General features: G+C 39.1%; 1 long non-coding RNA gene across 1 annotated transcript; it reads left to right on the top strand.

The window, feature by feature from the left end:
- Positions 1-14,470: 14,470 nt before the first annotated feature.
- Positions 14,471-16,533, top strand: LOC116567924. The gene is made up of 3 exons (XR_004276431.1): positions 14,471-14,533; positions 16,105-16,256; positions 16,340-16,533. It is a non-coding gene; the product is annotated as an uncharacterized LOC116567924 (long non-coding RNA).
- Positions 16,534-26,303: the final 9,770 nt, after the last annotated feature.

Raw genomic sequence — 26,303 nt, 5'->3', positions numbered from 1 at the left:
ACTTAACGTCATTTTAACTTTTAACAGTTATCTCATAACAGTGCCTTGAGGTACAAACTATTATTATTCCTATTTTATAGATGAGGAAACTGAACCACAGAGAGGATGAGTGGTTTGCCCGTGGTCATTCAGTATTATTTTAAAGATTTTATTTATTTATTAGAGAAAGAGAGAGTGCACGGTGCAGGATGGAGCAGAGGCAGAGGGAAAGAAAGAATCAGACTCCCTGCTGAGCAAAGAGCCAGGCTGGGCTCCATCTCACAACCCTGAGATTATGACCTGAGCCAAAATCAAGAGTTGGCCACTTAACTGACTGAGCCAAGGTCACTCAGTATTAAGTGGTAGAAACTTGGCTTTGAATACAAGATGTCTGAACCCAGGGTCCATGCTCTTAAGCACTATGTTATGCTGTTTACATCACTATGAAAGTTACTTATGTTCTAGATCCTTCTTTCAGACTGTAAACTGACTGCATTAAAAGTGATAATAACGGAGCATTTGTTATATCCCAGGCCCTGTGTCTGGATCAGTGAATGCAAAGATGGGTAAACATAGCCCCTGTTCTCCAGAGGCTCACAGTCTAGCAAGGGAGATAAGCATGAAACTATATTGCTTTGTGCAAAGATGGACATGTTGAGACAGAATTAGACAAGCAATGGGAAGGGCATCTAACCCATCTTGAGGAACAGGAGTAGGAAAGTGAAGGAAAGCAAGGGAAGAGATATCTGTGATTGGAGCTGCATCCTATTTCCTTTGCCCTTTCCTTACCTCTAGCTCCTGGCATGGGATTCTGTATGGAAAGAATAAATAGATTAATTTAATGCTTAATTAGGTTGCTCATTGTCAACACCAGGGACCCAGTGACTTTTATGCTGGCGACCCTGGGTGGCACAGTGTCTGGGGAAAGTTTAGAGAAAATATGTTCCCTGATTTCCACTGAAAACAGTGGTTCCTGGTGACCTGTAGAGAATATTATAAAATTTATGACCCTTGCTCCAGAGGAAAAAACATACCTATGTGAAGTTTTGTGAAATGTCAAGGTGAATTCCAAAACCCTATTGAGACCTCAGGTTAGAGACTCGTGATCAAAAGGAAGGCAAGTTGGGTAATAAGCCTACCAGTATATAATGGCAGTGAGTAAGTATGGATCATTTGTTTTCAGACTTTCTGGTCTCAGGACCTCTTTACAGGTTTAAAACTTATGAGGAACCCTCCCCTCCCCCACCAAGTTTTTGTTTATGTGGATTATGTCAATTTTCACTTATCATATTAGAAATTAAAACTGAGAAATTAAGAAAGATTGTCTATTACTTAAAAAGTTATAACAAACCCTATTATGTGTTAACATAAAAGTTGTCATAAAACATAACTGTATTTTTCAAGCAAAAAATTAGCAACATGAATGGTATTATTTACAGTTTTGTAAATTTCTTTAATGTCTGGCTTAACAGAAGACAGCTGGATTCTCAGGTCTGTTTCTGTTTTTAATCTTTTGGGATATGTTATCTTGGTTTAAGCATATGAAGAAAATATGTTCTCAAATAAGCATGTGGTGGAAAAGGGAGAAAGACTTTAATAGTCTCTTAAGATCATTGCGGACATTCTTCTTTGATACTATACCAAATCTTGAAAAGTAGTTGTTTCCTAAAGGTTACTTGAAATGGGAAGCCTAAAACCACATAAAGAACTTTTTAGACTCTGTTACATGAAAATCCATTTTGTTTTCTTCGTATTTTTAGTGGATCATTGGTCCTTGCATGATTTTTATAAAAATTTGCAATGGTCATTTGGAAATATAAGCTCACCAAGTTATGAAGATCTTCTGAATGTTGACACATTTCATTACACAGTATTAAAAAATTGCATTCATTAATATTACCGTCAATCTCATCCAAAGCTCTTTAAGCATTAGGAAGCTGTCAAGCTCATCACTGGGGATACAATTTCTCCCAAATGCCAATTCTCATGTGAAATCTTTAATCTTATCATTGCAACAAGCATCGGCAGTTGCTTTTTTTTTTTTAAAAGATAGGTTCACTTCATGTGATTTTGAGAAAATATCCTCCAAATACACCGAATAGAGTAATCATTTCAGCCATTCTTTCAAGTAAAAATAATGTTGTACAAAGTGGCTTGTTCAGCTCACAACCCAAGCAACTGCAAATGTGCTTCCTCTTTTTTTTTTTTTTTTAAAGATTTTATTTACTCATTTGAGAAAGAGAGAGCATGAACGGAAAGGAGAAGGAGAAACAGCCTCCCCGTGAGCTGGGAGCCCAAATGGGGCTTGATTCCAGGATCCTGAGATCATGACCTGAGCCAAAGGCAGATGCTTGACCAACTGAGCCACCCAGAGGCTTCAAAAAGTGCTTCTTCTTGAGACAAACTTGCACTTCCATATGCAGCCAAAGTTCTTCATATCCACTTCCCATTTTATTATCTGGATTATTAAATATTATATGTAAAAGTCAAGTTTCAATAAAATTAATTTTTACTATTTCATAAAGGGCATTACTAATGAACTCGGGGTGTTGTTTTTTTAAAAACTGTGACCCCATAAAACCCGACTACACCCCGTACACCTTCTTAGACCTCAACCTGGACCTGTCCAAGTTCCGGATGCCCCAGCCCTCTTCCGGACGGGAGTCCCCTCGCCACTGAGCGCTCCCGTGACAGAAGAAAGCTTCCGGTGTCTGGGCGGCAGAATAAAAACTGTGACCCCATGGCAGCTGAATAACATGCCTACATTGTACTGCTGAATGTTATTGCCTTGATTTTGCTAAGGCATCAGAAATCTTACCCCCACTGCTTTTACACCATTACTGCAAACTGTCAACACAATGAAAAAAGCAAATAATATCTTAGTAGTATCATGGAGATAGTTCATGCCTTGCAAATGCCCCAGAAAACTCTGAGGGACTCCCCATGTTCTATATTCCACACTTTGAGAACAAGTGATATAGAGGATATAAAGAATAAAAATCTATGGAGGACAGTTGAAAAGAGTATCGAGGAAAACTGAAAGGTTTGGGGAAAAGAACTTTTCAGGGAAAGAAGTTAACTAATAAAAGTAATACTACATGCCTAAGGGTGTTTACAGTGCAGAATGACTGCAGACTTCTTGGAGGTACAAATATATCAACTTTAACATTGGTTTGTTCTGGGTAAGAATGTGAGCCTCCTTAGGGCGGTCATCTTGCCAACTGCGATTTTGACCAGATTGTCCCAAACACACCTCTATATATTTCTCTGGATAGAATTTAAACAAGTGAATGGGAAGGGTAGAAGGGAATTGCATTCATCCAGCTGCAAACAGAGATTTTTAAAAATCTCACAAAAAAGAGGCTTCTAAGAGTGAACTTATACTGTGAACACATAAGCTTCAAAGAGTCCAGGTTCCGGGTGGAGTATTGACAGAGGCAAGACTAAAGAATCAGGAGAAGGTTGTCCTGCAGTAATTAAAACTAAACTGAAGAAGCCGAAAGATGCTTGTTATTCTGTGTTTTCATAGCAGCATGTCCCAGCTGCCACGGAGGAGGCTCTATTAGCATTTACTTTACAAATCTCATTTCTTCAGAGGTCATAGCTCAAGCTGGAAATTCACTTCTGGTTGAAATTCCGTACCTTCTATTGGCCCTTGTCACAAATGGAATGCTTTTCAAGTTTATTTTGGTTGTCTAAATATTGTAGAGTAGCCTGGTAATAAATCAACTTTATGCAATATTTTTCTTCTCTTTATCTCTAGTCATCTCGAAACACTAAGGGTTTCTTGCATGAGGGTAGAATCCTGTATAATACATAGATCACTGATAAAAAGATAATTTTGTGTTGTGAAACAGGTTAATAAGAAAGAATATTACTAGCCATTCATCTTTCTGCCTCCAAGGCAAAGAATATCTTCCAGAGAGATAGCAGTTGATGTCTTTTTAAAAACACAGTGATAATTTCCCCACCAAGATTATTGCCATATGGAGGGAAACTTGCGGTAGAAAGTTATCCGAAGCTTCAAATTTCATTCATACATTGTGATATCCTTGACATCACCATTTCTTTAAGCACAGTTAAGGTATATCGTGTAGAATATTTCATATAGTCCAATATGCAGTTATTTCTAGGACTAGGTTGGCATTTGGTGGTGTTTCCTGCCAAGGAATTTTGCAAAGGAAATCACTGTGCTTTGGTAGTGTGTGAACGATGTAATCTGCTGGGACATCGAGTACCTACCACATGAATAAAAATATGTACTCCCAGCAGGGCGGGGGAAAGCCTGGATTAAACAAAATTTACTGTGCTCTTCTGACCTCTGTGGGTCATAGTCAGGCCAGAAAGAGGACCAGTAAGTACACAGCTTTGGAGATAAAAGTAAATGAGATCAGGTGGTAGTCCCATGTTTCTATTGTGTTGGAAGAAAATACTTTTTTGGTCTGGAACATTCGAACATCCACACTTGGCTTTGTAACTAATGTAGTGATTAAACACATTTATGTATTTCTAGACTAGGCATAGATGATAGATCAATGGAAAAACTTTCTGCTTTCTGTTTGTGCAATCTCTTATATTACCCAGATGGGCTTCTCAAAGATCTTTTTGGGAGGTATCTTGTTTGGAAGTTTACATAAGAATCACAGATTTCAAAAACATCATAGCAATAAATGGGGCCTTGGAGACGGTCTATGACTAGTCATTCATTTCTTAGTTGAAATGTATTTTCAACTCTTCAGGATTATATCAAATGAGAGTGAACCTCTAGATAGGAAATAGGCCAGAGAACTCCTTGAATTCCTTTCAAGACCTAGCTTTTCATGATTTAATAATAACAGATATGAAAATACTTCCATCAAAATAAAAGCCCTCCATACATTCTAGCTATTATTATTATCTTAACTATTGGTTAGATGCTAAAGACTGAAAGAGTAACAATAAATCCAGCACTAAGAAAAAGCTGTCTCTGTAGAGCCTTTCAAGAGAAGCAAAAGCAGCGTTAGCCTGCTGACTGGTCTTAATGGTGAGCAGTTGAAAGGAGCTTAGAATTTCCAAATTGACACAAAAGCAGTATAGGTGTCATTTCAACCCCGCAGAACCTTAATAATAATAAAAAAATAAAATTAAAAAAAAAAAAACAACTTTGTTCTCTTTGTGAGTCAGAATAAATACGACCTATAAAGAGGCCACTGGCAGGAAGGACGGTGTTTGCTTACTCACAATGAATACCGTAATTGTGACATATTTATAATATTGATGCTTTTGTTTTTAGAGGTATGGTACACCTCCCCCAGCACGCATACACATCCTGAGCTGAAATGTGGCACCCAGAGCTTTCTCCTGCAGTTTCATCATTAATAGCATTATCATTAATGCAAATGTTGACACATTATCTACATGACCATTTTCTAGTAAGGAAATCCACAAATAATACTTGACATCTTGTTTGCATAGCAGCTACACTGTGTATTTCTCACAGCTCTTTCTATCTTTACTGCATATTGGAGCTCCACATCATTTTGGCCTGGTTCAAATTTTTTAATATGCAAAACCTGAGTCAACATCAAAGGACGAATCAGTTTCAAAATGATTTTCCACACTAACAGTCTTATGAATCTGTACCAAATATCATCATGTTGATTACTAAATAGTTTTAAGATCCAGTGGTTTCATGCTGACTCCCCCCCCCCATTAATATGATACATGTACTTTCATAATCCTTTTGGGGGCATGATTTCTTTCAGTTCTCATTTTCTTTTTTAAAATATAGTCTTCATTATATGTGTAATTTTTAAATACAACTCAAGGTTTTCTGGGATTGTGATGTTAATGATACTTCAATTATTTTAAACTATTGTTTGCAATGAGAAGCAAGGCGCTATGAATCTTTAGCATTAGAATTTCATCTGTATGACTAGAACCGTTATATAATATTGCACACTTGCTATCAATTCTGCAAGATTTAAATCAGGAACAATCTTTTAAGAGCAATACTTGCACCATAGGACGCAAACATCTCGGCTCCTAAGAAAAGCATCGTAGAGAGGGTTTGCTAATTGATTTTTCCTTAAGAACAATCTGTTTCTCTTCCAGTTTATTATAGGAAACACTGGCATGTGTCATTTTTCCAATATTTGGAGCTTGCTGCCTTAATAAATGCACATATCAGATGATGCTCTCTCCCTGTCTGATGGGCGGATGGTGTTGGGCAGAAGAAGGTCACAATGATGTTAAATTTGCTGCTGAGCAAAGGATCAAAGTGTAAATGGAATCTTGAAGCTGGGAAATGTGAGTGTGCCAGTGTAAATAATCTATTAATTATTGACAGCTAAGGGACCGAAAATTCCTATTTAGTCATGACATCTTCATTTTCACACTGACTGAACCATTTCTGGCATTTTTAAAATTAAAGTTTTCTTTTACTATAGACATGAAATATTTCAATTTATACTCAGCCTCTGCTGATGCTTTCTTCTTTTGACATTTTTGTCTGATTTCTGCATATTAAAGCAATATCAGATATGACAAAAAGCAAGAATGGAGCCAACTATGAGAAATAGAACAATGGTATTAGGATTGCCTACGCATTACACATTTAAAAAATTCTGTCCCTGAATAGAGGAAAACAAACCCCCAGGAAAAATGTAAGTGATGTTTGAGAAGCCTCAGGCACGTTAGCTATTTTAGAAGCCAAATGGCATTGAAGGTGCTGACATTTACGAGACCATTTAGCCGATATGGCAGGACCGTAGGCCATTTTTCAAACATTTTGAAATAGAGCCAAGAAAAGTGCGATGCAAATGTAACATATTTTAGTGTCCTTGCTCTATGTTTTTAAAAAATTACTGTTATAAATTGGGCGATGACATGATATCCTGATATGTGCAGTTTCTATGTACAATCATCAGGATTTCTTCATTTCCAGCATTCGCTATTTATTTCACTGAAGTAACCGATACTCTGTTCATCGCATTTTAACCAGAGAGAATGAAAACGTTGCCTAACGAAAAGGTTGGCACCATCCGAGAACATCTGGGGACTTCTGAGGCACAGTGGGTTGGTGCCCCTGACATGTGGGGGGACGGCTTCTATTAACAGTGCACTTCCATTGATGAGGTAATGTGCAGACCTTTGATAACTATAAAGACCATCTCTTCTGGGTTTCTTAACAAACTAAAAGGTTGAATCAGGTTCCCTGAAGTTTGCGAACCCCCTTTTGTACATTTGGGTCAAGTTTGAAGCCCAAATGGGCCAATTTATGTTTTCAGGTTAGTTTTGCTTTGAGTTGAGGAGGCACATTTGAACCTTCCATTCAACAATCCAACTCCGGGGATGTGAATAACGGTGAACTGTTCACACGAGCCCTGGCACACCTCCACCGCTGGGTTTCCTACTGCTGGACTGCTGGTCCGAACTGGCTTTAAAGGATTCAACACCAGGAGGAGGTCTTTCATGTTTCTCTAACTTTGATTTCGCACTCCCTGTTACTGATCATTTATGATAAACTGGAGCCTTTTGAGGTGAGCAATGTCATAGCTACCGTCTACGTTTGAAATGACACAATATTGATGCATTTTACAACTAAGAAGTATATAAAATAGATGATTTTTAAAGAACTGTTTTAGGTAATATGCCAAGACAGATAAAGAAAAGTAGGAGGGAATGTAACCATGGGACAAATTTAAGGATAAGGAATTTAATGATATAGTTTGTTTAAAAGAAGGCAGAAGGATCAGAGAAGGAATGTATCAGAGGTTAAGCTAATAGCTAGCCATTATTCCTAACGCGAGCACATAGTAGGGATGAACCTCTGCATCCTGTCTTTGGTTTGGAAAGATATTTTTCTTCCTTGGGGTGATGTTAGGCATTATGTGTTCTACAACAACAGCATGTGAAATGGAAGAAATATGGATCCATCCATATTGCTTACAACAAGGGAGAACTAGTTCAGCCATAGCCTGGGTGGTATTTGAAATGCTTATTCTTTCCAGCAGAGGGCACCAGTAACCAGTGCACTCCAGCTGCGCATGATGGTCTTTCCCGTAAGATGAATAACCATACTTCCAAGTCACGTAATGAGAAGCACTAGTTCTTATTTTTGTTGTTGTTATCATGACATAATATCTTCTATTTATTCCAGTGAACAGTTCCAATCCCTTTAGCTTCAATGGAAATATCAATATCCAGTTCAAAGCCCTCTCTCAGCGTCCAGAATGGGTCTATTAAAACAAATCCACATGTTTTCACACTTCTGAATGAAAGGAACTTTTCTGACTTTCCTAACACTAACACTTCTGCTCATTGAAGCAGGATTCCAAAACACAACAGTGCCAATCATACATACTTGAAATCTTTGAATGGGTAGAAGTGGTGCTTTTAAGAACGGTAGCTCTGCCGCCCCCATGGGAACTTTTTTCCCAGAAGACACAAAGTTCAACAAACCTTGATTTCATAGATGTACTCCAAAAATTCTAAGTAGCAAATCTCCTTATGTAGTTAGATATTATTTGTGGAATCATCTTAGTATGTATTTAAATATTAACGTTAATTTGGCAGCCTGCTGTGACTGAAGCTTAATTCCTGGGGAAGTGACAAATATTTCACACATACTACCCAAACATTATTCTCAAACTTTAACTAAAGAACTTTGGCCCTTTTCATTAACTTGGACCAGAGGTGCAAAAGGGAGAAGCAATGGAACTTCATGTATCTTAACTGTTCCTCATGAACTTATCTGTAAAAGCCAATGGCAGATACCCCTAAGTCACTGACAAGAAAGAGTTCCTTGCAACGTTTTTATATATTAGCAATCTAAAAACATTATTGTTGAGTGACGTAACCGTCACTTAACCATCCCTTATCTAAATGTAAGTTCTAAGTATATTCTTTAAAGAAGTTCTGTAGGACATTCTAAATAAAATTGATATATTTTTATATCCCCATGTGTCTGTAGATACTCATGTGTTTAACTCTGGATCATTGTGAGTCTCATTTTGGGGGGGTGGGTTGGGACTTAGACCTTATGAATATGTGCGGTAATAAAAAACATGAATGTACCCTGTGCCTCACTGAAATAGCACATTTTACTCTAAAATTATACCTTTTATGGCTTTCACTGAAAATATAGACTGTTACACTGGTCTATCAATCAGTTTTGAATTTTGCTACTCATATTTCTCTATCACTGGTTTATAGAGAGTGTCCATTTTGCTTTCCATCACTACCACACTCAGATGAGTGCAGAAAAAGTTATATTCTGGAATATGGTGAAGATTTATGCAATTTTGAATGGATTATTTCAGGTTGCCTGAATTTTTAATACCCCTTTCTTGTCACGGAGGAGAGAACTTTGTTATTTTTGGCTTTCATTAGAGTTCTCACTTCGAAGTTGGTTAGTACGGGTTTCTGCTTTCAAAGCTGACATCTCTTTTCTTTTTAGCATCTGTTACATAAACAGGGTGAATAGCTACAGGGTTCCAAAATTGTGAAGGAAGCAGCGAACCCTCTTCACTAGCCCATATAACTGACAGCACTTAGCTCTCTCTATCCTGCTGGCTCAGTTCTGCAGAGAAGCAGTGTTGTGTTTCCTTCCTGACACCGAGGTGCTGACAACGGGCAGATCTGAGGCAAGGAGTGTTATGGGGAGGAGAGCAGAGGAAGGAAGTCTGGTGGTGAGAACGACGATAATAAAGGAAATTATTAATACTTCAATAGTGGGTTTTGGCATGGGTATCTCACCAATCTTCAAACCAACCTTCTGAGAAATAGCCAATCATTATGACAACTTATTTTAAAAATTCTATATATGCATTTGAGTATGTATATGTGTGTATATATATATATATGTATATATATATATATATTTTTAAGTAAATAAGAGGATTAATACGCTAGGCAGGAATTTTTTTCTTTCCTTTCTGCTCTCTAAGCTCATGTTAAGGCAGGGGTTGGGCAAATCAAAATACCTGAAACAGCAAGGAAAATATCTCACACCACAAGAAGCTTCAGTGTAGAGTGGCTCCAGGGCAGAATGAGGTCTTTAAGGAGTAAGCCTTTGTCACAGTCTTTCTGCTCTGCTGTTCTCATAGCACAGAGGAATTGTCCTTACCTTGTGTCTTCATGGTCATATGATAGCTGCCACAGCCCCAGGAGTCACAGTTTGCATTGTCAAACAACACAGGGTCTAGCACAGTTTCTTAAAAATAGTAAAATTTGGTGCCTCAAATTGAAGTGTTTCACTTTGAGCTCCAATGATGGCTTAATTCTCAAACTACACAAGGAAGCAAAATAGCTCTTTTTGCTCCCGCCTCTTAAGTACAAGTATAGCACAAAAACAAAAAAAAACAAAACCTTAGGCTCAGAGAGTTTAAATAATTTGTTCCAGAATCTTGAGGCAGAAACAGAACATGGTGCTCAGTGTTCTAAATCCAGTGCTCTGTCCTGAAAGGTTTGGGGCTTAGAGAAGACAGGCCTCTCAGACATCTATTTCTTTGTGCATACTTCTTCGTACATAGTAGGCATTCAATCAGCAACAGTTGATTTGATTTTAGGATTAAAAACAAAATTAAGGGACGCCTCTGCCTTCAGCTTCGGTCATGATTCCAGAGTCCTGGGATCGAGCCCCGCATTGGGCTCTCTGCTCAGCAGGGAGTCTGCTTCCTCCTCTCTCTCTCTGCCTGCCTCTCTGTCTACTCGTGATCTCTGTCTGTCAAATAACATAAAATCTTTTAAAAAAAAATAAATAAAAACAAAATTAAAATGAAGTTCCCTTGGGCTATTTGGCTTTGCTCTCTTTCTAGCATTTCCCTGCGTTAAGTTTAATTGAATTTGAGCCAGATCAACTGTGAGAAATGTCCAGGACCCAGATATCTTCTCTTATGTGTTTACTTTGTGCCATTATCAATCAACATATACGAGGATCATCAGAATTGGTGAGCTCATTCTGCTGTGTTTAGGATCCTAGCTCCACTCCCTGTCACTAATCAGCCCATTAACCAAAAGCCATTTTTGAGTACCCCCCACTAGTACTCCGTTCTAACTACTTCAAAATATGCAAGATGCAGTCCCCTTTGTCAAGTAGTTTGCAGTATATTTTCGAGAGACATAGCCAAGTCCATAGAACAGGTTAGCTAACAATATTAGGCCGTTTCATATGCATCATATATATAAGCTTTCTGGGAGTCCAAAACACAGATAAGAATAGGGTGTGAGCAAGCCCTTGGCAGGCAAACTGGTCTCAGGGGAGCAGAATCATAACTCTGATGGAGAAGCCCTCCTCGAATTTTATGAACATGAGTCTTCTCAGGTATCTGCAGTCATGCCACCTGGCGAGGTTAGAACTTAATATGTCTCCGAGGCATAACTAGGACCTGGAAAACTGGGACAATTGCTTAGGGCTGTGAACTCTATGCACCAAAACAGTGATTCAGAGAGTCAGCCTTGGGGAGGGGTGGGGGGGCAAAGGAGGATGTTTTCATTTAGGCAGTTCTAATTAAGATGCAGAGTTTGAGGGATCAGTCCAAGCAAAGAATCAGCCGATATATGGGCCCATCATCCCAATACAGAGTCCGCCAAGCCCCACAGCCCCTTTTATGACTTGTGTCATATGGTTTCTATTCAAACCTCATTTCACTAACCGTATCAGAAGGATGGGCTCAGCAGACAAGCAAGAGTTCTCTGACTGGTTGTTTCTTTTTGGAAGTCAACAGCAGGAGCTGACAATTCACACCAGGAGGATGAGCTTTCTAGGCAAAAGTTTACACAGAGAAAAGCCAGAGAGAGGGTCTGGAAAATTGCTCATAAAGTTAATCCTAACCGGGGGGTGGGGGGAAAGAATCCTAATAGTATCCACCCCGTAGGATTTTATGAGGTTTTAGCGCGGTAACAGATGCAAAGCCGTGGGAAGTTTCTTGACAGATAAGGTGTTCAGTATCGTTATCTAGATCAGTCACCTCACTCCCACTCCCCATCCTTCTCCCTCTGCCCACTTCTCCTGCCCGGGCTAAGCTGGCCCTCAGGGCCGCGCACCCTCCCTGGGCGTTCGGCACGCTCCGCCAAGCCTCTCTTGTGGGGCCTATGTGGACCTCCAGACGTCTCTGCACGCCACAGTCAAACTTACCTGTTCCATTTGGAGCCCCACTAACTCTGCCGCGGGCGTCTGCATTTTAACCAGACAATGCTTAAGTGTGAATGACCGTCTCTACCGCTGAACTCCGAGGCGCGGACAGGGACTTCCGGACACAGGGCTCCCTCCGTGCCCTCCTCACCACACGCCAGTGCGCGGTCCTGGACTCGGGTGAGGCCTTGAAAGCCGGAGAGGAAATGGCAAGATGGCGCTGAAGAACCAGGCGTCGCGAGACGAGCGGAAACGGGACGCCGCCCAGTTACTTCCACAGAAACTGGGAACCGATGAAAAGAGGCAAGCGAATTTGTGGTCATTTGAAGCCTAAAGACACATTAAATAACATTTCTTAATTTTTTTCGGTTTCTTTTTCCCACAATGGAAGAAACTGTCCGATATAGTATAAACCGCTAATATTGTGCTCTAGGCAGAACAAGGCTCTGGGAGCCAATGCAGGCTGGTTTCGGGGAAACTAACAACATTATTGATTTTAGTCAAGCTTATTAGAATCAGTGTTACATGCCCTCTTCCTCTACCAGATTGTATTTGGACTTCATTATGAAATCTCATTACATTAAAAGGAGGCAGCAGTGAATTCTGTAAATAAAAAATTTCCAAAGATGGATTTGTTAAAATTAGTGTATCTGTGAAACCTGCTTTGGGTATCAATCTGTCAAGAAACAGAATCATATATTTTCTGATTCTACTATTCTTTTTTTTTTTTTTTGTACTGGGAATATTCACGAAATCTAGCAGCATACAGAATCTTCACTTGTTTTCCTGTTAGCAACCTCTGTGCAACATATTGTTATACAACCTGGGTAAGACATCACATCACATAATGACTACAGACAGCTTGAAGGGATGAACATGGGTTTTTTTTCCCCCTTTCCATACAGCTCCGTAACACAATAGACTCTTGAATCCCAAACAAGAGCTATGGAAATGGAGTTCAGTCTCCAGCCAGCCTGGCCTGGGTTTTTTTTTTAAGTGCACGGATATGGAGGACTAGGAGAGATTTGAAGTAACTCCCATTTCTGCTTCAGTATGTGCCATATCATTTGGATTAGGCGGCTTAAGTGAATTGATAAAATTGATGGAAATGAACTGATAGAGGAAATTACTTTTCCAAAACAAACAGTTACAATATGTACTCTTCTCTCAGGCACTCGCTCCTGTGTCTGTTTATTCAGCACCAGCAAGCACAGTCCTGTAAATACTGGAGAAAATGATGAAAACCATTTATCCAGAAAGCTCAATATTCTCTCATCCAAAATTATAACTACCAGCTCCATACCAAACCACAGGGGTGCCTTCAGTGGGCACTGAGGAGCAATCTTGGGATCACCATTGGAGAGGAAGTGATGGTGAGAAGTCAGATGGGTTCCTGAAGAAGCAACCAGAAGAGGTTCCTGAAGTTAACCCATTGCCTGCATTTCTCTATCTGCCTATGCACAGCTACCAGGGGTAAATCTGCACTCCCTTTGTCTGGGAATGGTTCCTTCCCTCCCACCCAGTTGACATTTAAGATCTATGTAGTTCTAGGCATTGATCTGATCTCTTGTGCTAAGACTGACCTGGGGAGAAAGATTTAAGCACTGAGATACTGGACAAAACATTAGTGTGTAGGGAGAGGACACAGGGAAGTTAAGAGAACTCCCAGGACTCAAGTCTCCTAGAAATTGGTGACAGCCAAAGTGACGGCTAGTTTCTTGCATCTCTTCTGATGTGGTTTTCCCCATCCACCATACCTTATAGGTTTAGTAGTGGGCTCATAAATTTACTTAAGTCTCGCACAGGAAAAAGTAGTGTCTTTATGTTCTGTAATTCATCTCAGTCTTCTTGACGAAGACTGTCCCCTACCCTGCGTACTTTGAGCTGCTGGCTAATAAGGTATCTGCCTCCTCTGCTTTGAATGGTCTCATGTTGGCCTCTGGTTCATCCATCTGGCCTCCTCCCAGGACGGCCTGTGTGCCAGTGCTCTGGCACCATGGGAACTAGGCTTGCTCCCAAACCCTGGGGATGTCCTAGAGATCTGGGGCCTGGAACACTGTTCTCAGTGTTCCTGACTTCCCCTGGAATTTTAAGTTTTTTATTACCACCTTCCCTTGGGCTATGACCCCATGATAAGGGTGGTGGGAAAAGGGTAGGTGGAGGGAGAGATCATATACAGATCTACATGCATACATATCCCTCTACATCTGCAGCTTTCCTTCCTGCCATTCCTCAGTTTCCAGCAAGATTCTTTTTCACTTCCTCTTCCCGTCTAATCAGGACGTCTACACCCTATGTTGTCTCTGCAGATCCTAGTATTACAATGCATTCCCATTCTTCATTGAAGTTTAAAGAGAAACTAATTCAACAATAAAGGATTACAATTCAGAAGGCATTTCAAAAACATTAGAACAGTCACCCACTGTTACATCGGTAGAGGTAAAATTTGAATGGAATTATAAAATACTGAGATTTTCTCTTCCCCATATAATCCTTCTTCGCAGTGCCCATTTTCAGAGACAAGAAATAAAGATATGTATTGTCCCCACTCCTGTTTGTTCAGCTAGATATCTCGGCATCATTAGAATATCCTAAAATTATTCACACCAGATAGGCATTTACTTTCTCTTCAGTCATCACACAATACTTGGAAAAGAACGTATAGAACTGGTGACAGAAACGAAGAAGGTTTGTGCATCAGTCTGGTTATTATCAGTCTGCATTTATATTTATAACATTCTCTTGCAATGACTTCATTACAGCCCTTCAAAACAAGGAATGTCTCACTCTAAGTTTGTAGTGTTGTATATACAGAGGCATTAGGTTATGAAATTAGTTTTCTAAGCTTCTACAGAGGGGGAAATGATCTCATTGTACTCAACACTAGTCAATAACTCCCCTGGAGTATATTATGCAACTCTGGATAGAAGATATCACAACATTACAGTACATCCCTGGGGAGGCAACTGAGACTCAATCATTCAACATATATTTATTCAGCAAATACCTCTTGGACTTTATATGCCAACTCTTTTTTTTGGTGCTGGAGACAAAATGGTGAAGCATTAAACGGTGTAGATAAATTCTCTTCCCTGAAGGAGCTTGCATGCTAGCAAGAAAAGTAAGAGAGAGGGATATAAAGCAAGGATGAAGGATATCTAAGTACCTTCAAGGGTGTGTTCATCAGAGGATGAAAAACCTTAGAGAAGCGGCATGGGATGCAATTTTAGTAGAAGGCCTGAATTTTAGAATAGGGAGGAACCTGCATTTCTACTGGGTGTTGTTCTATAGAACAAGACTCGGGTCAATGGGGAGAATCTGGGAGGCAAATCTTGCTCAGTATAAGAAAGAACTTGCTAGCAATTGGAATTTGATTACAGCTGTCTCTATACAACCCCCATACATGGCTTGTAGGAATGTAAATTGTGCAGCTCCTTTGGAAAACAATCTGACAGTTCCCTAAATGATTAAACCTACATTTACCCTATGACTGAAAAATCCCACTACTAGGTCTATACCCAAGAGAAGTGAAACATGTAAGAGAAGTGTAACATGTCAACATAAAAAGTTATACATGAGTGTTTATATGGGTATGATTCACAATAGAGAAAAGGGGGAAACAATCCAACTGTCTGATAAGGGATAATACAATATTAATTGACTATAAAAAGGAATGAAGTACTGATACGTACTACAACATGGATGAACCTTGAAAACATTATGCTAAGTGAAAGAAGGCAATCACAGAAGACTACAGTATTGTGTGATTCCATTCATGTGAAAGTACAGAACAGGGATCTCTATAGAGACAAAAATTAAATTAGTGATTGCTTAGGGCTTTGGGCAGGGAGGATGAGAAATGAGAGCTGAAGGGTATTCGGTTTCTTTTCAAGGTGATGAAAATGTTTTAAAATTGGGGTGATGGGTGCACATATCTGAGAATATACTGATATTTTATGCTTTAATAAATTTAGTAAATTGCATGGTATATGTATTTTATCTCAACAAAGCTGTTAAAAAGGAAGAAATATCTCAATCTGTGATTTGAAAATGGCCTTCAAACCAAATGTACGAGACATCCCAAATTACAGCTTCTACCCGAAGGAAGAGAGAAGACCTATTGCAGACTCCATCTGAGCCTTTAAATTCTTTGCTTTAGCAGGTATGCAAATCTGAAATTCAGTCTCTGATGATTTGAAAGATAATTCCTGCCTTTGTCAGTATTTTCTGTGTCCTTTGTCCTAGGCTCTTATTCCTAGAGGTGCAAAAAACTATGAGAGGCAGGAGCATGAGGATCTGGGAGAATTTCTCCAACCAGCTGTTACTCTTCTCTTCCAACGAACGTTTATCCAAAAGGCAACTGTGAAAAAGAATATAAAACGAAGGAAGGATATTCTGTTCGCTAAGATATTTTTTAAAATTTATAATAAGGAACAAAATATTGACGATTTCAAATGTTATCTCTTATTATTATGTGACATGAAACAAGTTTTATTTATTGGCATGTATGGAGTATTCATTGTGCTGTGGGCACTTTAGTGCACCTTGGTCATAATCCTGTTTGGTGTTAAAAAAAGGGAGCTCAGAGAGACTGCAGCTTGCCTAAAATCCCATTGTTCTTGGCTAGTGGCAGAGGCAGGATTTGAATTTGCGCCTTTCAGACATCAAAGTCTGTTGGGGCAAGTCACCTTTGGAAACAGTAGACCAAGACTGCAGCTTGAGTCTCCTTACTGCCAAGACATCTGAAACAAAGTAAGTGTGAAAAGGAAACCTGGCTACCTGGAAGGTCCCTCAGCAAAGTTATGACAAGTGAGGCCACCTCCACAAGTGAGTTCTCCCTACTATTTCATAACTGTGCGACGTCCTCAAAATCCAGATTTTCGTATTTCACGATGGCTGGATTCACATGGCAGCATTCCCTCTCCCTTGTCTTTTTTCTCTTGCTTTCACCCTACACAAATTGCTAGTTGTTGAGCTGCCAACAACCCAGAGCTCCCCTGGTGCTTCTCACACATCTCCAGAAACGATGTCAGACCAGCTCGGCTCATGTTCATATTCTCCTTGGCTGATGAAATATTTAAACCGTGCTGATAGCCTCAGATGGCATTTTAGATGCTGAATACACCCCCCTGTGGGTCTCCTTCCAGAGGAACAGTAGGCTGCAGTGCCCTGCATCCATTTCTTTCCCATGTTTATGCTAAAAATGACACTTCCTCTTCGTGCTTTTTAATCAAAAGCAGCTCATCACCAACATTTAAAAAAAAAAAAGCCGTTTCTAGTAAGCTTGACTGGCCAAGTGCACACAATTAGTAAGACCTTTTGGAGGAAGAATTTACAGAAAAATGCTCCATTCGTTGACTTTCAATTAAAATGATAAGAGCAACAGATCAAGTGATAGGAAACCTGTTGCCTTTCTGTCAACCCTGGGGCTGGTGCGTGGTGGGAGAGCGAGGCTCTCTTTGCAAGCACAGGTGAGCAGGTCATTCCGAGAGCAGCATTTACACCCAAGCTAATTGATGAAGACATTTTCATTTTGACCCGATCCCATAGAAAACAGACAAACAAACCCAAAACACTTGTCAAAGAGCTGTGCTAACACAGGTAAGGTTAATAGGTGTGAGGGACTAGACTTTCCTTAATATTAATCAAAAATAATTTGAGCCTTAACACGATGGCCTTGCTCCTTAATTTTGATGGTAAAAATCAGAACATTTCCCTTCAATGCTGTTAATGGGGTCAGTCTCTGAGTCTGAGCTGGTTGCCATGCCGTCAGTCCTGTGGAATCCTAAAAACCATCATCATTTGTTTCTAAACAGATCAAGAGCTATTTACCATCTCAGTGTTTTGTGCACAGCTGGGTGTCTGGCAAACGTCCAATATCCATTAACATTTAAAAATTAGTCCCATAATGCATCTTTTCTAGAGCTTGAGAAGTACACACAGTGACACATGTTGGGAACCAATTACACTTGCACCACCATTAGTCTGGCTGCATTCAACTTCCCAGTAAATGCAGGCTAATTTAGTTTCCAGAATAGTGTGTCTAAATTCATACAATGACCTTAGAGAAGGCTGAGTATCTAAAGATTTAAAGTGGAACAAACCGCTTAGCAAGAATATTACTTTCCATAGTGATGCAGGAGAATACATTATGTGACGATTCACTAAATTTGTGCAAGTTTCCTTTTAATTCGTCCTTTTTACAACTTCCAGGCAGGGAGAGTCGGGAGGGCACAGACACACAGATTTCCGTCACCATTTCTATTTCCTTGGTCTGCAAAGCTAACATCACTTTGTATACTGGCAAATAATTTTAAATGCATCTATTCCTTCTCACTTCTGGGGATGTAACTGGGTTACTTTATTCTGCTTGTTTAATGAATGAAAAAATTCTGTCTTCAGAGTAGAACATTTCAAATTCTGTTTGGGAATCATATTACCTTATTGCTTAAAATGAGCGAAGCAAACTCTCTTAATTGGTGGTTTGGTAGAAGGTTGAAAACAGAGAAGTTCAGAAATAAATACTTTCTGGAAAGTGTTCTTCTTCAAACTTGCACTGTCTAGAAAAATTCTTCTAATAATATTCAAGGTGAAAGAGGGAGTGGAATCTATCTGGGGAGCAGGCAGTAGAGTCTCCCCCCTTCTCCTTCTCAGGTGTCCGTTCCGCTCTCCATAATCAGGATGGAAACTGATTGGCTTCGCTGGCTGATGATTCTGGGGCACGTATTGTACCAATCTTATCTTAGCTCACTTAGTCTATGTCATGCTGTTTAATAAAGCTAAATTGCTCACATAAACAGAATACTGTGCCATGGGCTTTTAGGATTCAGAGGTGGTTTAAAAATATAATTTTTCACTAACATTCAACAGAACAATTTAGCAATAGCTTACAGAAAATTGCAGGAAAGCAGTAATTTTCCAAATGTGCACAAACTGATTCAGCAATTTACAAATTAGAGACTTTGGGGGTGGTTAGGGATGTGTAGTGAGCTAGCAAAGTTGTCTTCTCCTAGGGGAGATTTCCCATGCCTCCAGCCATGCTGAGGAACATTGTTCCATTATTTCTCAAGCATCTTGAACTATTTCATGGCAAAGCACCTTTTGGAGGATTATAATGGTTAGGTTAAAACTTGATTTAAATTGGGGATGATTTTTGTAGGAAATGTCATGGCCTCTGTAATTTAAGAGTAATTTTTAGTGATTTGGAAACATATATTAGGGTCCCTTTTGGTATGCTTTTATTTTGAAAAGACTGTATATTATAGTGTTTTGGATTGAGATGCTTTTAAACATCATAAGAAATACAACTGTCTCATCAGGGCTGTTGATTTGTGCTCTTAATTGAATTAAGAGTTTGGGGTTAGCATTGTTCTTATTGTTTGGAGAGTGTGGATCATAGTTACTGCTAAAAATTTATAGAATAGGCAGATAAGCACAGTAGATTAAAAGAGTAAAGAATAAATGTGCCAATTGGGGAAAACATCCAAACCTATCATTTTACAATGTCTGTCTATACTGTATGTTTCCAGGTCATTCTTTTAGTGTAAGGATTAACCCAATGGGTGCAGTAGAATCTGATTTATTGGATGAAGAGAGGTTGAGAATACTTCATTTTAATAACTTGAAAGATAAAGATTTATTTATAACAGTAATTTGAATGTGTGTCCTGCTTGGAATAATCAGTTCAAAATAGGCTGGGGGGGGGGGGGGAAGGTGCATCTGTCTTTTGTAGAAAAGTCATGAAGGGTTATAATCTCATCACACATACAAAAAAAAAAAAAAAACAACCTTTATCATTGGAATTGTGAACAAGAAATGTATTTTCTCCAACTTAATTATTTAGTTTCCTACTAAGAAGTTGCTCTGCAGAGGTCAATTATCCTTCAGGGATATCCTGGAAGAAATGAACAATTAGCTTGATTTTCTGTTGAATTTGGAGCTTGAGACTCAGTATGTGATCTATTAAAAACAGGAGATAATTCCTCTTAAACCATGTCCTAATCTACATGGGAGTCTTACACTGCAGGTAAGAAATCAGCAAAGTAATCCAATCCACCACCATGGGGCCAGGACTGAGTATCTTGATACACAACAATCATGGCTTCAAAACATTAAAAGAAAAATCTCTCATGGGGAGCAATGAAGGATAACAGAATTCACTCTTCTTATGAAGTGCAAAAACCGTATGAAAGAGAAATGCCATTTGATTTTTTTTTTTTTTAACTAAACAGAATTGCTCAAATCTGATTAAAGGGACTAGCGGCAAACATTGTAATTTGGGGTAATCAGGAGATTGTACGGTTTTATGAAGAGATGAAAGGCAAGAGTAAGACTTTCATAAGCTTCAGACTATCCAGGAGGCTGACTGTTACCTAGCTCTGCTCTAAAAAAAGCTTTCTTGCCCCAAGAAACAGAATTTAAAGTGGAGACTAAATTGAGTTAAAAAGCACCCTGCACAAAGCTTTTCAGAAAAGCACTGAATTCACTTATGCAATGAATCTAGAAAAAAAAATTATTTCCTCTCTGGAAATGTCTTTCTTTCTCCTTTTGAGTTATCTTAACATGGGAGTTGTAAATTCAACGTTCTCTGTTTGTCTCTGTCTCTCTCCCTCTCTCAATTCGAGAATGCTAGTTTCAGCTGGCTCTATTTCCTTGAAAGTCAGGGCTCCACTTTGAGCTTAATAATATTGGATGCCCCCCAAGACCTTTAAATCACCTTCATGTCACTGATTTAACACTTCCCCTGAGGACACATTCATTTGTTCTCAGACCTAGGAGTGTGGCTTTTAAACACACACACACACACACACACACACACACACACACACACTCAGGAGAGACAGAGAGATGAGAATATGTAGAGGGTTCAAAGAAGAACTCAAAAGCATATTACAGAGTGGGAACTTGTTAGAGTTGTGTGTCATTTCAGCTATAAGCCCAGGAAAATAGTTTTATAGCCATTGTGGGTTTTCTTTAGAAGAGGAAGATAGTTTTATCAAAAACCACTGAGTGGGTGGCAGAAATAAGTCTTTGTGTAGAGAGAGTAGAGCTGTCTTGAATGGCTGCTACTTTGGATACCAATGATAATTTGTAATAATACACAAAGAGAGCACCCTGAATTCATTTAACCCATCTCAATGAGTTGTAAGCATTTTTCACACGTTTCCGTTTAGTTTTACAGCATTCTGGAGAGGCAGAGTAGGCAGATCTTATTTCTCCTTCTGCAGTTGAGAGACGGCTATGAGGATATGTGGATTGGCATGTGGTGACACAAGACTAGGTGCTTCTTGTTGAACCCCTTTAAAGTTACCTTTTCTGATATGCTTCCCTTTCAATATTTTTCAGTGCCCAGTTTCATAATCCTTCTAGTCTGGCCTGGGGGGAAGGGGAAAGTACTAGGACTTTGAATCAATGGGGTAGACATTCTCTTTTATTTTAATCCTCCTTTTCCCTTAAACTCCACTTCTATAACAACTTTAGCATGACCTAGTAACCTTGAGCCATCAGACTGGCATCAGGGGTCAGAAGAGATTTTCTGAGGATACGTGTGGTGTGACCACTCCTTCTGTACCTACCTGTATCTCCAAAAGCAAGCCCCAGCCTCATTGAGAGCTTAATGCGTCCTGAGGGATTGGGCAGAGGCAACCATTACAGCTTTTGGTGTCAAGATGTGCATGGATTTAAGCTCCAGCTCTGATATTTAGTCTGAGTCTTCATTTCATCATCTGTAAAATGAAGGTAATATGGATAACCACCTTGCAGTATTATTTATTTAGTTATTGAAAAGGACGGATGAGACAATGCTAGCAAACATAGCTATGATGAGTAGTATGTTGTCATTACAAATCCTGAACCAGGCAGCTCATATCTCTATGATGCATTTTAGCCTGAGACCTAGAATTTTCTTGTACTTTCTTGTTAAAGCCCCCCAAAGCCAGCTTTCTCTGTTAAGTTCACATTGGAACACCACAAAAGAATTTTCTGAGTGTATTAAAAATGTATTACAGAACTCTTAAGAAAGTTTGCTTTGTCTACATAGCTTCTGAGGTTTTCTGGCCAATTGCCCTCCAGAATGTATGGATTGAATTAGATCAAGATGACTGAGAAACATCTCAAAGAAAAGAAAATTGTAACTATGTGTGGTGATGGATATTAAATAGATTATTGTGAGGATCACTTTTCCATGTACATATATAGAGAATCATGTTGTATACCTGAAATTAACATAATGCTGTGTGTCAATTATAGCTCAAAAAAAAAAAAAAAAAAAACCCTGGTTAAATTAAAAAAAAAAAAAGTGACTGAGGAATCCATAAACTAACCTGACTCCTGATGAGTAGTGAATTTTGTTATAAGAAGAATAAGAATGTCATAAGAATGTCACCTCACATTTCCTAAAATTCTCTCTGAAAGAGCAAAATTTACTTGGCATCATTTTCCAGATGCATTTCTGTGCTTTGCTACCAGATTGGAAGCATTTGAGACTTTTAGGTCCAACAGCAGCTTGAAGAGCACCACACTCAATGCTTGGTCTAATCTACAGATGAGGAAATCAACACATAAAATGGTCACAAAGGTCTTCAGTTACTGAGTAGGATAAGAGCCCTGGACTCCTAACTCCTAGATATGTTTTTCATATCTCATAGGATAAAAAGTAATTTTTAATAAATATTTGTGAATACAAGTCTGAAGGCAATGACTTATCTACTCATAAAACAAATGATTCATGGAGGCAACACAGTTCCTTAGTTGACTATTTCCTGAGTGGGTAAAGGGAGGGTATGTTGCTGATGGGGAAGAGATTCATAAATTGACTGTTTGGCCAATTGTTTGATGAAATCACTCTCAGTTTGATCCATTGGTAATTTCAATAGGCTTCTAGATATAAAATACGTCAGCTAAAAACAAGGTGGGAGAGGGGAACAGACATCACTTCTACTGCTGTGCTGGCAATGGTTATGGCAATGGGACATTCAGCAGGACAGAGATGGTTTCCATTCCAGGGGATTTGTAGGATGCATAACCTTGGCTAGTTGTCAATTTTGTCTCATTCAAAAGGAGGTTAGTTCTAGGTGAGCCATCACACATTTTTTTTTCTGTCTACAATGATTTATTTCCTCTGTCCATTTTTCCTTCAGTCGTGCATTTATTCTACAAAGGCCTAACGAAAGATGGACACAAAACTCAAATACAGAGTTAAATCATTCAAAAACCTTTCTCTGGGAATTAAGGGGATGTTTAAGCAACCACCAGATGACAGGTGAAATCCATGCAAAGCAGTTTTAGTTTTTTTCTTTTCCTATTTGCTCTTAGGATTATGCATTTTGCTTAATGAAGAGCTGGTGAAACTTCCTCTCTAATAGTGAGTTTTAAAACACAGCAGAAGCATGAGACAGATTGGACTCTCTGATTTCATTATTGCATTTTTTTCTTTTACAGACATATTTTATTCTCAAAGGTCTCTGAGAGTTAGAAAACATTTCAAAGGCTACAGCATCTGTTCCATATGTATCTGTTGTCCCCAAAAGAGCTCTGCAGAATCACCTTCAATAATGTAGAACCAGTACAGAGCTCTGTTACATCTGCACACCACATATCTGGATGCCTAACTACTGTGTAATCTGAAGACCTAGATCTTATAAATCATGGCACATAAGCATAACTACCTGAATCTCACCAGCTCAGAGCCCCCACTTGCTTACTTTGGAACCCCAGTGCCTCTTCTACAAGACTCACTAAGTATGCATGCAGGGTCACCCCAGGATATACTCATTTAGATGAAATTTCCCATGCTATTTGCAAGGTGTTGCACCAGCCTTGGCAGAATCCTCAGAATGAAGACTACCTGCCACAGCCATTGTCTGGTAGTAGCCCCATAAGCTTTTAGGGAGATGAAGCCACACTATAATGGGGGCTGTCAGGCAATGAAGACCCAGTACAGGGAATAGAAAAGTCCTTCTTCCCAGCTCCATGCTGTATTTTGTCATCAGAGTAGAATAACTTGGTTCCATAATTTTACAATGTCTTTTATGAATTTAGTTCTGTATGTCCTAACCTCTTCTTCCCTTTGTGTTATAGACTGCTGCCTATCAGACTGGTGGTGGGGAGAAGAGTGGTGGGGTGAACAGGACACCGTGCCATGCCTTTCATTCTCTCCTTCCACTTCACCACTTTTACATACAACGAGAGCAACACTGCTAACCCCCAAAATGTCTCCTTCAGTTATAACTCAAGGTTCTTTGAAAATTAACTCATGGAAATGAATGTACATGTGTGTGATGGGGTAAGAAGGAGACTGAGAGAAGCTGACTTCAGCAATGGCCTACCCAAGGGATGGGAAAGATGGGTATTTATTCTCCTCTATTATTAATGAATGCTATTACAGGAGGGATTAACTCCCCCAGCATTTCTGGTGGGCCCTGTCCTCTGTTGGATAGTAGAGAGCCCTCTACAGATTCATAGGAGCTTGCATTTAGAAGCCAATAATAGATTGCGATGGGACACTCAGAGCCAAGGGGAATGAACAGGTCACTCACTTACCCATCTACTATTGCTCTGTCCAAAGACAGGAATAGAAACCTTTTTATACTTGACTGGTCTGTGACCCAGAAATGCAGAGACTGCCCCTTCTCCTTGGTCAGAAACTACTCCATGCAGTTTGCTAATATAGTTTTTGAAATGAAAGCTCTCCCTATCCCCACTCCACACAGAAGGATCCAGAAAGGAGGAGAGAAGGCTGGTTGGGATATTGAGTTATCTATAGCTAATCACTGGTCTTTATTTTGATACCACCTAAGAAAGTGACCGGTATCTTTTTAATGAAAGTAAATATTGAATGGAACAATAAACATAAAAATGGGGATTTGAATCAAGAACTCCTGATCTGAAGAGTTGTGTTCTTTTCATTTTGGTCAGTCTCTACCTCATTAGGGAGACCCTGAGCTGAGGAGACTGCAAACAGTCACTATCACCAATGGTGGCAACGAAAGTGTTCCCTCACTGGGAATTCTCTGCCCTGGCTGATAATGGCTTTTGTGTATCTAGATGGGGACCTGTAAATTGGCCTGCCAACCGAGCCAGAATGCAAAATCCCCACTCCATTAAGGGCCATTCAAACCAGCCAAAATGTCAACACTCTTAAAAACAGATCTATTAATAATTCAAATGCTTTAGTAACAATACAAGCATTTTCTCACATTATATTAGAAAATTTGACAATGTTTGCCCATATTTATAATTTCAATGGCTTTATTTTTCAGAAATAGTGTGATTGTGAAGCACAGACGCATTTGTTTCTGCACTGAATAGTCTGGCTTGATGAAAATTTTCCAAAGCCAGTAGCTCTTAGTTAAATAAATAAAATTTGTCTAGGAAAACTGACAAAAAAAAGGGAAGCTATATTTAGCATACAACTAGTGATATTTAAGTGCTTTTGTTTCTTCTAATTCTTTGATAATTGGTTATGTGTGGTAACTTTCTATTCAGGACTCATTCTGTCCCACTGGTTGTAATAGGTAATGATAGAGTTTCTGTAACATAAACCTGCACACACTATGTACACAAGTACTTGCATTTACACACTTACTATATTCGTTCATTCATTCATCCATGGAAAAATACTTATTTAGTGATCAATAAATTTGTCATTACATGTATACATTTATTTGAAGGACTACGATAAACTAATTGCCCCACTAAAAAGGATAACACAGACTCTGTCTGAAGACCTTAATTCAAATCTTACTAGCTGCCTAACATTGACCAACTGACTTAAACCCTCCCAAGTTTTAGCTTCCAAATCTGTCAGTTGTGATAATACTTCTCATGATTGATAAGGGTTAAATTAGATGAGACACGTGAGTAAATTAATATTTAATTCTATAGATGATTCTATGAGGTTGTTATTAGTATGCACATTTTTGTAGAGGAGGCAATCAGGATCCTCCCAAATATGTTTTCCCCCAGTTGCACAGAACGGCATCTATGTAGCTAGCTAACCTGTGAGGACACATTCTGATTTATATACCTGACATCTCCCTCTAAAGTTTTCAGAGTTTTACAGAGGTGGAAAGAAGCTTCCTCTTATCTCAGTACACTACAACTGTTCTTATCAGGTAAGAGACATAGAATTTCTTTTTTTATCAATTAGATGCTCATTAAGTTTAGCCAACTTTTATTGACTGGTAAAGGAGTGCGCGGCTGGTTAAAG

This window comes from Mustela erminea, chromosome 10 (genome assembly GCF_009829155.1).
Source record: "Mustela erminea isolate mMusErm1 chromosome 10, mMusErm1.Pri, whole genome shotgun sequence".
Classification (NCBI taxonomy): Eukaryota; Metazoa; Chordata; class Mammalia; order Carnivora; family Mustelidae; genus Mustela; species Mustela erminea.
This window is presented reverse-complemented; position numbering and strand designations above follow the sequence as displayed.